Here is a 16,312-nt window from a genome sequence, read left to right on the forward strand (position 1 = left end):
AATGAAATGAGTTAAATAGGTAGGTAGAAGTAAATGAAATATTTGTGAGGTTATGTCGTGTTGAGAACATGTTTTAGCTTGTATTCATTGCTTGGTTGGGATATACTGGTGTATATGAATGTTGAGTACAGGTTAATGTCAAAATGGGTGAGAAAAGTGGCCTTAAAATGGCCTATTTTTGCTCACACGGGCAGAGACACGGGCATGTGTCCCCTACTTCAATGAAAATTTTTGAGATTTTTGGAAAAATTCCTTGAGTACCAAGTTTAATCCCGATTCACTTCTAAGGTGAGTATTGGGCCTCAAGTGTCCATCTAAGGGACAATATAAGTGTTATATGATTGACTATTAGTATGTGTAACAAAGGTTGGAAAATGTCCATATTTAATTCGTAAAGTTCGGTAATGCTCCGTAATGGTGACGGATAAGGTTAGGGGTGTTACACCAAGGGCCTTTAGAATTGGTTATAGCAAAGAGTCATTCTTCAAGAAATGAGTCATTTATCTCCTTCTCACTAAGCTACTCTAGATGGGGATTCTCGAGTCTCGAGAGGTGATCTGCTGCAAGATTTTCAGTCCTTTTCTTATCTTTAATTTCCAAATTGAATTCCTGCAATAATAAAATCCACCTTATAAGTCAAGGTTTTGCATCCGGTTTAGTCAAAGGTAGTAAAGAGCAGAGTGGTCAATGTACACAACACCAATAAAAAATATTAAATATGATCTAAATTTATCGAATGCAAAAACCATAGCTAACAATTCTTTTTCAGTAGTGGTGTAATTTTCTTGTGCGTCAGTTAAAGTCTTGCTAGCATAATAAATCGACTGAAAATGCTTGTCTCTTCGCTGTCTAAGAACTGCACCTACTACAAAATCACTCGCATCACACATTAGTTCAAAAGGTAAATTCCAATCAGGTGCGACCATAATCGGGGGCCATTAATTAATTTTTCCTTAAGAACATTAAACGCCTCTAAACATTCGTAACTAAAATTAAATGACACATCTTTTTCTAGCAAATTAGTTAAAGGCTTAGCTATTTTAGAAAAATCTTTGATAAATCTTCTATAAAACCTAGCATGTCCTAAGAAACTTCTAATATCCTTAACTGAATTAGGGGGTGGTAATTTTTCGATGGTTTTCAATTTTTACTTTATCAACCTCGATCCCTTTACTAGAAATTTTATGGCCCAAAACAATCCCTTCTTAAACCATGAAGTGACATTTTTCCCAATTAAGCACAAGGTTCGTTCCTCACATCTTATCAAAAACTCATTTTAAATTATTAAGGCAAAGATGGAAGGAATTACCTAATACCGAAAAGTCATCCATAAATACCTTCATAATGACTTCTACGAGTTCATCAAAGATGGCTAACATGCAACGCTAAAAAGTAGCAAGAGCGTTACATAATCCAAAAGGCATTCTTTGGTAAGAAAACATACCATATGGACATGTAAATGTCATTTTCTCTTGATCCTTGGAGCTAATGGAATTTAGAAGTAGCCAGAAAGCCCATCTAGGAAGCAATAATACATGTGACCAGATGTTGCACAAAAGATAGTCAGTACAAACTCTCCATCTCATGACTATTCTTGTTGGAATCAACTCATTCTTCTCATTAGCCACAACAACCATGTCTCCTTTCTTAGGAACAACCTGCACAAAACTCACCCAAGTACTATCAGAAATAGGATAAATAACTCCAGCATCTAGAAGTTTAATTACCTCAGCTTTTACAAATTCCTTCATGTTGGGATTTAATCTCCTTTGAGCTTGCACACATAGCTTATACTCATCTTCCATTAAAATTATATGGGTGCAAAAAGAAGGACTGATCCCTCTAATGTCTAAAATTTTCTAGGCTATAGCTCTTCTGTGTTCCTTTAACACTTGTAGTAACTCATCTTTCTCATTCAGCTTTAAACCCGAAGCAATAACCACTGACAATGTAGAATTATTTCTAAGGAATGCATACTCCAAATGATTTGGCAATTGGTTCAGTTCCAATTTAGGAGGTTCTTCAATAGAGGGTTTCAATTTTAGTGGAGACTCATAATTTTTCTATCTCAATGGAGACTTATTAGTATCTAGATCAATTCTCATCTCATTTATCATGACATTATCTCCATCGACTTCCTCTCCTTGAACAGGACACGGTTTCAACATGTCTTTGTGAACAATTTCCTACAAAGAATCTTGAATATCATGATTAATAAAATCAATAAAATAACAGGAATCATCTTGCTCTCTAGAAAATCGCATGGCATGATAAATTTGAAAAATGACCTCATCATCACCCACCCTATGCACAAGTTTACTGTTACCCAATTCAGTAATAGCTCTAGCAGTGGCTAAAAAGGGTTGACCTAAAATTAAAGGCACCTCAACATCCTCATCCATGTTAAGTATAACAAAATCAATAGGGAATATGAATTTATCTACTTTCACAAGTACATCTTCAATAATACCCCTAGGATATTTAACAAATCTGTCAACTAATTAAATACTCATCCTAGTGAATTTTGGTTCATTAACACCATGTTGCTTGAACATTTTATAAGGCATCAAATTAATACTAGCACCCAAATCAGCTAATGCATTTTTAATGTTTAAACTACCAATAAAACAAGAAATAGTAAAACTTCCTAGATCTTTTAGCTTAGAAGGCAATTTATTTTGGAGAATGGTTGAACACTCCTCATTGAGTTCCACAGTGGATAGCTCTTAAAACTTCCTTTTATTTGTTAAAAGCTCCTTTAAAAATTTTGCATATTTGGGCATCTACGAAAGAGCTTCAACAAAAGGTAAGTTAATATTTAATTTTTAAAAAAGTTCAAGAAATTTACCAAACTATTCATCCATCCGTCTTTCTTCAACTTTGTTGGGTATGGTATCAGTGGTTTGTATTCTTTAATTACCAGTGTTTGAATTTTTTCGATTTTTGCCAGCCCATCATCTTTCTCATCAGTTTCTTGTTTCAGCTTCTTTTCGGGTTCAGACAACTCCTTCTCATTCATCATTGTAACTACCTTCACATGCTCTTTTGGGTTGGGTTCAGTGTTACTAAGTAAGCTACCTTGTTGTCTCTCTGAAACTAGTTTAGCAAACTGCCCAATTTGATTTTTGAGCCTATGAATTGATGCTTGCTGATCTTTTAAAGTTCTCTAGTGTTTTGAAATCGAGTTTCTGACATCGAAATACATTTGACTAACATCTCTTCAAGGTTTGATTTTTTTCTTGCTAATAAGGTTACTGAAAACCAGGAGGGGGTTGTGACTTTTGAGTCCCTTGACCACTCCAAAAGAAATTTTGATGGTTCCTCCAACCTGAATTATATGTATTTGCTATACGGATTATTTTGAGATCTTAAATTATTACTCATAAAGTTGACTTGCTCATGCTCCATGTTAGACTTGAAGGGTGAATATTCTGAATTAAGCATCCCATCTCCATTCGCATCGCATTGCACCACCAGATTCACTTGTTTAGAGAAATTTAAACCATAAATTTTCTTACCAAGAGCTTCAACATGATTAGCTAGCATAGAAACTGCATCAATATTAAAAACTCTGGTTGCCTTGATGGTTTTACTCTCGTAACTTGCCACTGATAATTATTCAGTGTCATCTCCTCAATAAGTTCTTAAGTTGCTTCAGGTGTTTTGTTATTTAAAGTTCCGTCAGCTGCTGCATCAATCATATATCTTGTTGAGGGGTTCAAATCATTGTAAAAAGTTTAAACTTGGAGCCAGAAAGGTAATCCATAGTGAGGACACCTTCTCTACAAATCCTTGAATCTCTCTCATGTATCATAAAGAGTCTCAAAATCAAACTGAACAAAAACATAGATGTCATTCCTCAACTTAGCTTTTTTAGCCAGTGAAAAATATTTTAACAAAAATTGTTTAGTCATCTGTGCTCAAGTAGTGATAGAACCTCATGGTAAAGAGTTTAACCATTGTTTTGCCTTTCTCCTTAAGGAGAATGGGAACAACTATAAGCATATGGCATCATCAACAACACCATTGATCTTGAAAGTGTCGTAAATCTCCAGAAACTTAGCCAAATGAGCATTTGGATCTTCATCTTGCAAACCATCAAACTGAACATATTATTGCACCATCTGAATTGTGTTCGATTTGATCTCAAATTTGTTTGCATTAATAGTTGGCCTAACAATACTTGATTCAGCTCCAATCAGAGTGGCCTTAGAATAATCAGACATAGTACGAGGGGCAAGACGCTCAATGGCTAGCTGATTATTTTGATTATCACCCATCCCCACAATAGTATCCTTTTCCTTGTGATCGTCTACTGTATTCTGTTGATTTTGCCTTACTTCTCTACCTCTTTATGATTTTTGTTAGTAGTTCTTTCAATCTCACCATAAAAAATTATTGGTTCTAACGGGTTTCCTCTAGTCACAAACCAGAAGAACCTGTCAAAATCAAACAAATGAAAATATAAAAATATAAATATTAAATTAAAAAACTAATAGAAATAAAATATTTGTTTGGTCCCTTTTTTTCTTTCTTTATAAAATAAAAATTATGGTTTTGATGTCAACCAGTTTCCCCTGCAACGACGCCAAAAGCTTAATGTCCACGAAACCAACTAAAAATACAACAAAAGCAAGTGCACCTATCGATAAATAGTATAGCTACGATGAGTAAAGATATCTTTCCCACGAGGAATAAAAGTACTAGTAATTATTGTCTTTCTATTATTTAACTGACAAATTGAAATGATTGAATTAAACTAAAATTAACTAAATTAATTAACTAAGAACTCGACAAAGAACAAATCAAGAAAATAATCAAATAATTACCAAAAAACGAAACAACACCCAGGAAAGAGTCCACCTAGATTGCATCTGTCATTATCAATCAGAATTAAACAATTTATTCACTTAATATCTTGATCCGTAGAAATCCCTAAATTATGCTAATATCTCTCTTCAAGACTAAAAGCAACTGACTTTAGGTTGATTAATTGAAATTTATTTCTAATTAAAACCCCTATTATCGCATTAACTCGATTTATGAATTCCCCTATTAGATTTGACTCTAATATGGTAGATTTATATCGTCCTATTTCTAGGATTGCATGTAACTTCACTCAATTATATACTAGATCTACTCTTAAATAGGGTTTATTCCTCCTCCGAATTAAGCACATCAAACATGAATTAATAATTTAGAAATATTAAATTAAAATTATGCATACATAACTGAGAACAAGATTCAATTGTTTATTGCGTAAAACATAAATAAAAAGACAGAATTCACCATAAGGTTCATATACCCTAGGTATTTAAAAAATTAGTTCATAATCGTGAATAAAAACAACTCAAAGATAGTATAACCACAAGAAATAGAGAAACTCATAATAAACTTCAAAGAAATCAAAAGGAGATTTCCAATCTTGGTGGAAATATGCTTCAGAGTCGGCGTCCAATGGTGTTTTCAGAGTTGTTTTCTTCAATACTTTCTGACGGCTCCCACTTATCTTCTTATATTTAGTATTTATAGGTCTTAAAATGCCCGAAAAACCTAAAAATTGCATTTTTCTGCTTGTTTGATGTGCGAATCGTAAAATCCACATGATCTGGCACATGGCTATGTGGCTCTTGAATTCTACTCCACTTGTCCGATTTTCACTTTGTTTTCACTCGTTTTGCTCCCAAATGATCTCCTAAGTATAAAAACATGAATTTAAAGTATTAGAAGCATAAAATTCACCATTTTTCATTGATTAATCATCTAAAAATGCATTAAGAACAATATTAAAATAAGTTACTTTTATAACTTATCAGTGACATGCGTTCTTTATAGATTCAACGCATCAATGCTGACACTCATTAACATGGCGTAATCTCTCTTTTCTTCCCCTTTGTCATTTTGAATTTGAAATCTCTATTTGCTTACCATATTCCTCTTCTAATTCAAGCTTTCTTGATGTTGCTATTCCTTCATTTTATGAATCATCTTTTATAATGTCCTTCTGGATCTTGTTACGGTTTTGATTTTATTAGTTTTACTGAAAGATAACTGATAGAGGTTGCGACTTGTAGATGCCATCTTTGCACACCAACTAGTTAGTTCTTATCAAAGAATAAAAAATCTTATTAGAGTTCAAACAAGTTAAACCAGATTATGTAATTAAAATATAAATAAAATGTTAAAAATGTGAATTTTTTATATTAAACAAGTGTAAATATAGTAATTAGTTAATAAGAATATGTATTTGGCTTAATGATATGCTGTTTAATATATCATCTTGAGTTTAAAAGTTCAAATCTTATCACTTACAAAAATAATTTTAGTACCAAAAAAAAATAGATTTGTTTTTTACCTTTTTTTCCCGGTTCATTGCTTCCTCCATTCTTGGGGATGTACCAAACCAGATAGGCCACCAATTTCGGGTTTAATTGATCGGTCTGGTTTTTTCTTCACATGGCATGTGTGATTTTTGCTTTTTCTTATAGATTTTAACATATTGATCTATTATCCCTTAAACTGTTTGAAATTCAAAAAACAAGGAACGAAATGAGCATACCATATCGCATTTATATCATGTAACAGACTGCATAAATAAGTGTATTTTTTAGTCTTTTGGTGCCTATGGTTTAGTGACAATAAAAACACCAAAGCGTGATTAGTTATAGGATCACAATCTTATATGGTCAGTGTTCAAGTAGTTTACATAAGAAACCTGCATTCGATCATTGAAGGAATTCTAACAGGTTGAGTTAATATTTTATGATTGTCAATAAAGATATCTAAGCATTTCATTTAACATAATCTTTTAGAATCTCTATACTACCTTTTGGAGGTCTGTTATATCGAAAGAGGCTAGCAATTGAATTTTGTTATTCAACCATTTTTCTTTGCTCTCTTCGCATCATTATAATATTTGAAAACAAGAAATAAGGTTCCCCTGACCAAGGCATAGTAGACCTTTTTGTATATAATACAACTGCTGAAATAAGTTGATATTGGTGAAACGAATTTGGAAGTAATAACTCAGCTTAACTCTAGTTGCTTGGGGGTGTAGGGTTTGCTTAACGATAATAGATAGATTAATGTTATTATGATCATATAGATTTGGTCTTCATGTTTTTCTCATGTATGCTATTTGAAAAAGACCGGAAAAGAAAAAGAGCGAGTAATGGTGGAAATGAGTACGTAATAATGATTTCATGAATGGTTTTTTAATTATCACATCTCCTTTCACACATGAAGGTTATATTTTCTCTCCAAAAGTTTCACTCGCTTAATATCAACCATAGTTACAATTTATTTTTATATTCTTCCATGGATGCACTTGCTTCATTTCATCCGATACGCTCTCATGAGATTCCTTGGATTGTTAAACTGTAGGTTTCTTGGAGTCTAAATATACCCCTCATAAACCGCGTGTGGAATGCTAAAACCATTTACCAATACTAGGCCAGCTTTATTGTTGGTTTATTTTCTGATTATCTAATGAATTTGAAGTTCATTATTTTACTTGCCTTGCATCAATTTAGTGTGCTATATTTTGGGGGTATGAGCTTGCTGTTGTCAGCATGATTGTTGGGCACATTGGCCTGATGTGTCATTCAAATGATGCCTATGCATGTACTGCCTTGGTTGTTGACTATGGACATGTGCTGCTGAGTACAGTGCCCTTTTATACCTTTTTCTTTGTTGTCACTCACGCTCAACTGTATATAGGTCAAATTTGTAAGCCCATAACTTTATAGTATAGAAAACTTAACCACAAACTGTTACTCCTGCTCTTCACTTTCCAAAATTACTTTTTTTACACATATTCAGTGTTAGAAGATGGCTTACATGCAAACCAAAGCAGTTCGAGCCATGCAAGTTGCAGCTGAAGCATAAGCTGTTGTTTTGTTGCTTAGTTAGATTAGAACTAAGTTAGTGACATACTTGATGTAATTTAGTGCTAGTAGATTTGATAAATCAACTTAACCAATAGTGCAAGCAAAGTTTTATAAGTTTCAAGACTTTGTTAGTGGAGTTAGGTATGTTTAGGTAACATTTTCATCTTTTTGACAAGCTGATTGCTTGATATATGTAATGCTTTTAGCTCTCAATGAATTATGATGAATCTTTCAGCAAATTCTTCTTCCTGTTTTGGTTAAACTTAAGCAATCTGTTCTTTCTTTCTTTGGCTCGTTTTTCTTGTTTGTTTAGAAAGTCTTTATTGCTTAAAGCTCAAGACTTTGCTCTGATTGCTTAGTTTTGTTTCTCAACTCCTACAATTAGTATCGGGAGCTAATTTCTTAGAGGACCTTTCTCTTTTCTACTCTCAAAAATAATGTATTCATCAGGTTTCTCTCCAGCACCACCACTAATATTCAATGGTGAAGGCTACCGCATTTGGGTAGTGAAAATGAAGACCTGCTTGCAGGCATTTGTCTTGTGGGAGGTTGTCAATGCTGATGTTGAACCACCACCCTTGAGAGCTAACCCCATGGTAGCTCAGATCAGGCAGTACTCTGATGATAGAGCCAAGAGGTACAAGGCAATGTCTTGCATTCAAAACAGTGTGTCAGACTTGATTTTCGCAAGGATCATGGCTTGTGAAACACCAAAACAGCCTTGGGACAAGCTTAAAGAAGAGTTTCAAGGCACTGAAAAAATAAGATAAAAACGCTTTTAAACTTAAGAAGAGACTTTGAAAATCTGAAGATGAAGGAGTCAAAGACAGTTAAGCAATATTCAGACAGGATCATGGCTGTTGTAAACAGCATCAGACTGCTTGGGGACCAATTTAGTGAAGCCGTAATAGTGGAGAAAGTTATTTCAACCTTACCTGAGAGATATGTAGCCAAAATCTCTTCCCTGGAAGATTCAAGAGATCTGTCAAGCATCTCTTTGACAGAGCTAATCAATTCCCTTTATGCTCAGGAACAAAGAAGAGCTAGTAGATAGGAGGAGCATTAAGAAGGTGCCTTTCAAGCCAAGAACAGACCAACCTTGAGCTCTTCTAGCTACAAAGGAAAGAAAACTTGGTCAGACAAATCAAGAAGAGATAAAGCAAGAAGAAGGTATCCACCTTGCTCACATTACAAGAGAGTTAGCCATCTTGAAGCAAACTGCTGGTACAGACCTGATGTACAGTGCAAAGTTTATAAACAGATGGGCCATGTTGAGAAGGTTTGTAAAAACAAAGGCCAGCAGAAGCAAAACCAACCTCAACAGCCTAGAACAGAAGCTCAAGTGGCAGAAGAGAGTTGTGATAAGGAAGAACAAGTATTTACTATCTCCTACTCAGCTACTAGAAGAAAAACTACAAAAGGGTGGCTAATTGACAGTGGTTGCGCTAACCACATGACACCTGATGCTACTATCTTCAAAAGCATCGATAGAAGCTTCAACAAAAAAGTAAAGGTGGGCAATAGACACTACATTAAAGCAAAAGGTAAGGAAGATGTGTTAATTGACACTCCTTCAGGTACCAAACTCATTTCTAATGTTTTGTTAGTACCGAAAATAGTCAGAAATTCGCTAAGTATTGCTCAACTAGTTGAAAAGGGATACTCAGTTTTATTCAAAGGTAAAAAACACTTGATTAGTGATCCAAGTGAATCCAAGCTCATGTCAGTAACTAGGACTAACAAAAGCTTTATTGTTAACTGGAACAAAAGTTCAGTTAGTGCCTACACAACTGTCTTAGATGAGTCCAAACTGTGGCATAAAAGATTAGGCCATGTCAACTATAAGTCTTTACTTTATTTGTCCAAAGAATACTTGGTTGAAAATTTCACAAAAATAGTTGAAAAAGAAGATGTTTGTGAAGTGTGTCAGCTAAGAAAGCAAGCTAGACAACCATTTCCAATAAACAAGGCCTGGAGAGCATCTGAAAGGTTACAGTTAGTCCATATTGATTTGTGTGGCCCTATGAAGACACACCTATGAAGACACAATCCTTGAATGGTAGCACATACTTCATTCTTTTCATTGATGATTATTCCAGGTTCTACTGGGTTTACTTCCTGAAACACAAGTTAGAAGTAGCCTCAGTGTTTTAGAAGTTTAAGGCTGCAGCAGAAACTCATCAGGTTGCAAGCTCAGGACACTAAGGTCAAACAATGGCACAGAGTACACTTCAGTAATGTTTCAAAGTTTCTTTGAAGAATTAGGGATCAAACACCAGCTCACAAACACCTACACACCTCAGCAGAATAGTGTTAGTGAGAGGAAGAATCAAACTTTGATGGATATGGCCAGATGCTTGAAGTTTGAGAGGAATTTACCTAAAAGTTTCTGGGCTGAGGTAGTGAATACTGCAGTTTACCTTCAAAATAGGCTACCAACTAAAACATTGCTTCAAAAAACACCATTTCAGGCCTGGTTTGGGTTCAAACCATCAGTTTCTCATCTAAAAGTCTTTGGTTGCATATGTTATGCACACATACCTGCAGTCAAGAGGGACAAGTTGGCAAGGAAGGCTCAGCCTGGCATTCTAGTGGGCTATAGCAGTGTCAAGAAGGGCTACAGGATTCTAGGTCGTACAACTTACAAAGTATTTGTGAGTAGAGATGTTGTATTTGATGAGAGGTCAAGCCGGAATTAGGATAAAAGTGAACCAGAATGTACTGCTAAAGACTTTGTGACAGAGTAAACTGAAGTTTTTCAAAATGATCCTGAGATGGACATTGATCATGAGCAAGTTAGGGGAACCCAACCACTAAGTGAAATATATGAGAGGGTAGATATGGCTACTGTTGAACCAACATGTTTTGAAGAAGCTCAAGCTCAAGAAGGATGGAGGCAAGCCATGCTTGATAAAATGAGCATGATTCACAAAAATTAGACCCGGGGGTTAGTTGCAAGACCAGCTCACAGGAACGTCATAGGGGTAAAGTGGATGTTTCGAGCTAAGCATAATGCTAATGGAAATTTGAGCAAGCTGAAGGCAAGGTTAGTAGTAAAGGGATTTAGCCAGAAGTATAGGATTGACTACTTTAAGACATTTGCACCAGTGGCTAGGCTTGATACAATCAGACTACTGGTTGCATTGGTTGTTCAAAAGTAGTGGAAAATACATCAACTTGATGTAAAATCTACTTTCCTCAATGGCTTTCTTGATGAGTAGAGGATTTTAAGGTTGCTGATGAAGAAGACAAAGTATTCAAGCTAAGAAAAGCATTGTATGGCTTAAAACAAGCACTAAGTGCCTGGTATGACAAAATTGACACCTGCCTAGTGAGCTTGGGGTACAAGAGAAGCATTAGTGAGCCAACACTGTATGTGAAGAAGGAAGGTGATGAAACACTGCTTATAGTTTCCCTGTATGCGGATGACTTGTTATTGACAGATGAAAACAATGTTCTGCTAATAGATTTCAAAGGAAAAATGGAGAGCATGTTTGAAATGTCAAATTTGGGTGAAATGTCCCATTTCGTTAGCATGGAACTGTTTGAGACTCAGCAAGGAATTTTCTTAAGCCAAAAGGCATTTACCTTGAAAATTCTGAATAGATTCTCCATGTAGAATTGTAAAGCAACTAGCACTCTAGTTGCTATTGGAGAAAAGCTAACGAGTTAAGGTGATTTTGAGAAAGTGAGTGAATCAACCTATAGGAGCCTAGTTTGATGTTTGCTCTACTTAACAACCACAAGACCAGACAGAATGTTTGCAGTCAGTCTCCTAACCAAGTTAATGCATTGCTGCAATGTGAACCATTTTCAAGCTACAAAGAGAGTTCTCAAGTACATTAAGGGCACTATGAGCTTTAGGATGATGTTTACCAAGGTTGACAGCATGAAACTTCTTGGTTTTGCTGACAGTGACTGAGTAAGATCAATAGATGGCATGAAAAGCACCTCAGGGTATCTGTTTACCCTTGGTTCAGCTATTTTTTACTGGAGTTTAAAGAAGTAAACTATCATTGCTCAATCAACAGCTAAGGCGGAATATGTAGCAGTTGCAGGAGCTGTTAACCAAGCAATTTGGTTAAGGAAGATCATGGCAGACATGAACTTGCACCAACTGATGTGATCACTGGTACATTTTCTATCTTTGATGCTAATGTTAATGCTTTGATTGACCCGGGGTCAACTCACTCATATGTATGCAAAACTTTAGTGTCGGATATGAAAATACCTTATGAGTCTACTGAATTTGTGGTTAAGGTAACGATTCCTTTCGGTCAGTATGTGTTCATTAACGAAGTCTGTATTGGAAGACTTTAGGTAACAAATCCTTTAGGTAACGAATGCATATACGCAAGACTTTGCCATTGCACATAACCACCTTGTATTGCCAATTTGCTCAAAGAACAATATATACATCATATCTCTACGATCTTCTTTCTCGAAAAACTTGTTCAAGTGTCAGAGGTTTGCTCAACAAATGTAGTGCAAAAAAATTCATCCTCAAAACAAAAATTTCCTAAGTGCTCATGTGTGCTTCCTGGCCATAGCAAGCATCTTCTAATTCACTTAGTTCATTTGTTACCTAAACTCAAGTTGCTCTAAGCCTACTCAAAATGTATATATATTATTCATATTTTATTTCTTGTATTTTTTTCGTATTAATGTAGGGGATTTAGCATGACATAAAATTCTTTAACTCGATGATCACAATGGAGCAAACACTGAATTACCGAGTACTAAATCATGTCACAATTTAAATAAAAGTCACTCTTGAAGCTAAGGCTTTTAACATAGAAGATGGATGGAGAAAACAACTACCTCCTTAGCTACTCAACTTGTTACTACAATGGAGTGCCCCTTATTATTATTATATTACACACTCTTACTTAAACTGACCTTTCTAATCAACAACAAGATGTAATGCCTACTATCCTTTATTTAAGTAATTCTTTGGCAATTTGACTGAGTTTGGCTTCAAAAGTCCTTAAGTTCATTAAAAGATACTTGTTATAGTCCAAAAATAACTAAGGTTAGGACATCTCATGTTTAGGATTTAATTTTCAAGCAACACTCCTAAGCTAAATTCACCTAACCCACTATCACATGTTTTAGGTGTATTGAAAAATTTAAGCTCATCATCGAACATCATAAGTAAAGATTGTACTTATCATAGGCAAAAAAAAAAACTTTGGCAATTATGTGTGCCATGGAAAAATGAATGACAAGTGAACCAAAAATTAAAACATGCTCAACTAACTATTTGATGCAATACTAAATGCTCAACACACCCTAAAATCTAAGGGATTCTTTGTCCTCAATGCATGTACCAATATACAATAGAAAATGACATGGAAAAATAAATGAAATGCATGATGTATGGAAGGAAAAAGAACTTTCCTGGCTTGGACTGGAGTGTCGTTACTTTATTATATCCTGCAAGTGGAATTTTGTGCACTATGTTTATAGCGCATTTTCCTTTTCCATTATTAGAGTGGCACGTCCTCTTGTTCATCATCAAATTTTGTTATTTCATCAATAATTCGATTGATCTCACAATCCTATTCAGTCATAGGTTTAGTAAAGGGAGGTGAATAGCTACAGTGCTGTCCACTAGTGGTGCAGGTGTAGGATTTGCTTCCTCTTCTTCCTTATAATCAGTTGCAATACTGACTGATTCCTTTTTTTCTATTTCTTCCTCTAGTTCTTTGGTTTCTTTCTCAGTAGTGGCAAGGTCTGTCTCAACTGGCTGGGCTTCACCAGCCTCTTCTGCTATAGCTACCTGTAATTCATTAGGAAAGTTAGGAAATGTAGGCATTGGCTTGGTTAAATTCTTTTGAAAGGACCTTTTCAGAGTAGCGTCCCTCCTCTCTACATAGGCCCAGTAGAGAGCTAATTTTTCATGCACTTTTAACAAATCAGCAACAATCTAAAGCTACTGCACTTTCAACAAAAGAGCACTTGTTGCTCAAATTAATTGTTAGAAGTGGAGGTGGTTGTAGTTGAAAATGTTGGAGTAGAGGATGTTGAGGTTGAGCTAGGAGGTTGTAGCCATGGCAAATCCTCCCTAGAAATCTTTGCAACAATTGATCTTGTAATGGCCCCTTTATTTGGGACGATATCCTCATTGGCTTGGACTGAGACATTAAGACGTTGGCAAAGCGCAGTGATTAAAGAAGGAAAGTTTAGACTTCGGGCATTCTTCTGTGCGCATCAGTACAATTTATTGGATATAATCTTACCCAAATTAATATTCCTACCCTGTATGATGGAATAAAGTAGCAACATCCGCTTCTTAAAAATTGTTAAGTTATAGGTCGAATGAAGTAGGCGCATTATAAGTAAGTGATACCAAACCCTTCACTTGAGCTTCAAAGATGCCCTTTCCACAGCATAACAATCTTTTCTGGACACCATCTATTTAGTTCCCATCACACATAGGTCTTGAAGAACCTGCGTCAACCCATCAGCAGTGATGGTTGTAACAAACTCGATATGCTCATCTTGGATATTAGAAAGACTATGCTGAGCATTAATAGTGTCTTCATCAAATAAAATTGATATTCCTCGTACATATATAATAGCAATATTTGGGGAGGTAAGGTGAGCATAGAAATCTCCAACAATCTTGGTCAAAACATCCTCCGGATGCAAACAAAAAAAGTTTCCATCCATGTTGCTCGACGACAGAAGAAATGGAAGCATCGTATCCAATAAAAGGCTCTTCTTTCAAAAAGAAAGCATTTTTCCAAACAAAATGGTCACTTGGAGATGTTGTTCTGGTACCGCTCTTTTACTGCAGCGTTAAAAAAAGAGAGAGGTGGCATAGTAGATGATTGAAGGGTAGATTGTCTAGACATTGTGGAATGTTAAGGCAAAACTATATGTAGAAATGGAAGAAGAAAATTTGCAGTGTTTGAAGAAAGAACAAATAAGCATGGAAAGAAAGAAAATTTAGGGTAACTGTAAAAGAATTGAAGAGGTTAGGGTAAAATAAAATGATGGGTAAGTAAGGAGTAAATGGGGTATGACGTAAGTGATGGGAGGTCGATATTATGGCCTGACTTTGGTGTGATGGAAATTTGGAGGGAAAGTGAAAAGGTTATAGGCTCAAATAATTAGGAATCAAATTCCCAATGGGTCAACGGGTATCATACGACCTAACCTTACAATTGCCTCTATGAGATAGTGTTGACGGTCCAGAAAAATTAAATGTGTAGAGTAAGTTTTGTAGCATGGAGGAGGGAAAAACAAAGGGATTTTTGGGGGAACTGTGAAGTGACCTAGCCTTAAAACAAGAATTTTGGCTTTTCCACCATAGGCCATCCAAGTAACGTAATGGGCCCAACTGTCTAGAAATCTCTCCCTTGGACTTTTTTGTCTAGTCAACCCATATTACCTCATACCTCACATCCATTTCCCAGTTTGTCGCAGCATAACTCTCTTTCGCAATGCTGCAACAGACTCCTCTAAGTAGCACAACAGATAAGTTCACATTCTTTATTCTGTTTCTAGAAATCATGAAAAGAACTACTTAAAGAAAAAAATAAAAATAGAAGAAACATGAAATGATTAAAGATAACTAATAATAAAAATGGAAGTAAAGTAAAGCAATTAAGGAAAAGAAAAATAGAAAATATAACTATTAGCTCAAACATCTCAAAGGTCAACGGATTACTTGTCTCGATCCACATGAGTACCCTAATAGTGCTTCAAGCATTGTCCATTAACTTTAAATGTGACACCCGTTTTCGTATCTTTGCTACAATAACTCTATGAGGATAGACTTGAGCTACTTCAAAGAGACCTGAACAGTGAGATTTTAATTTACCAGTGAACAATTTGAGCCTAAAGTTAAATAACAACACCTGTTGTCTTGGTTGAAATTACCTTAGCATAATCCTCTTATCATGCCACCGCTTCATATTCTCCTTGTACAATTTAGCATTCTCATATGCCTATGCCTAGAATTCTTCCATTTCATTCAGTTCTAACAACCTTTAATGGCCAGTAGCTTTCCAGTCCACATTTAGCTTTTTAATAGGCCAAAATGCTTTATGCTCTAACTCAATAGGTAAGACATGGCTTCCCAAAAATAAGATTAAAAGGTGACATCCCCAATGGTGTTTTGAATGTTGTACGATAAGCCCACAAAGCTTAATCCAATCTAGAGGACCAATTTTTTCGAGTTGGGTTCACCACTTTTTCCAGAATTTGTTTCATTTCTCTGTTAGAAATCTCTGCTTGTCTATTTATTTGGGGATAATATGCCGTGGCAATCTTATGTTTCACCCCATACCTGTGCAAAGCATTAGCAACTAATTTGCAATCAAAATGAGAACCTTCATCACTAATAATTGCCCAAGGTGTACCAAATCTTGTGAAAATGTTCTTGTGCAAAAACTTCAGCACTGACTATGCAT

General features: G+C 35.4%; 1 non-coding gene across 1 annotated transcript; it reads left to right on the forward strand.

Annotated features, from left to right (window-relative positions):
* Positions 1-3,759: 3,759 nt before the first annotated feature.
* On the forward strand, positions 3,760-3,866 carry LOC128032168 (small nucleolar RNA R71). The gene has a single exon (XR_008188297.1). It is a non-coding gene; the product is annotated as a small nucleolar RNA R71 (small nucleolar RNA).
* Positions 3,867-16,312: the final 12,446 nt, after the last annotated feature.

This window comes from Gossypium raimondii, chromosome 8, assembly GCF_025698545.1.
Source record: "Gossypium raimondii isolate GPD5lz chromosome 8, ASM2569854v1, whole genome shotgun sequence".
Classification (NCBI taxonomy): Eukaryota; Viridiplantae; Streptophyta; class Magnoliopsida; order Malvales; family Malvaceae; genus Gossypium; species Gossypium raimondii.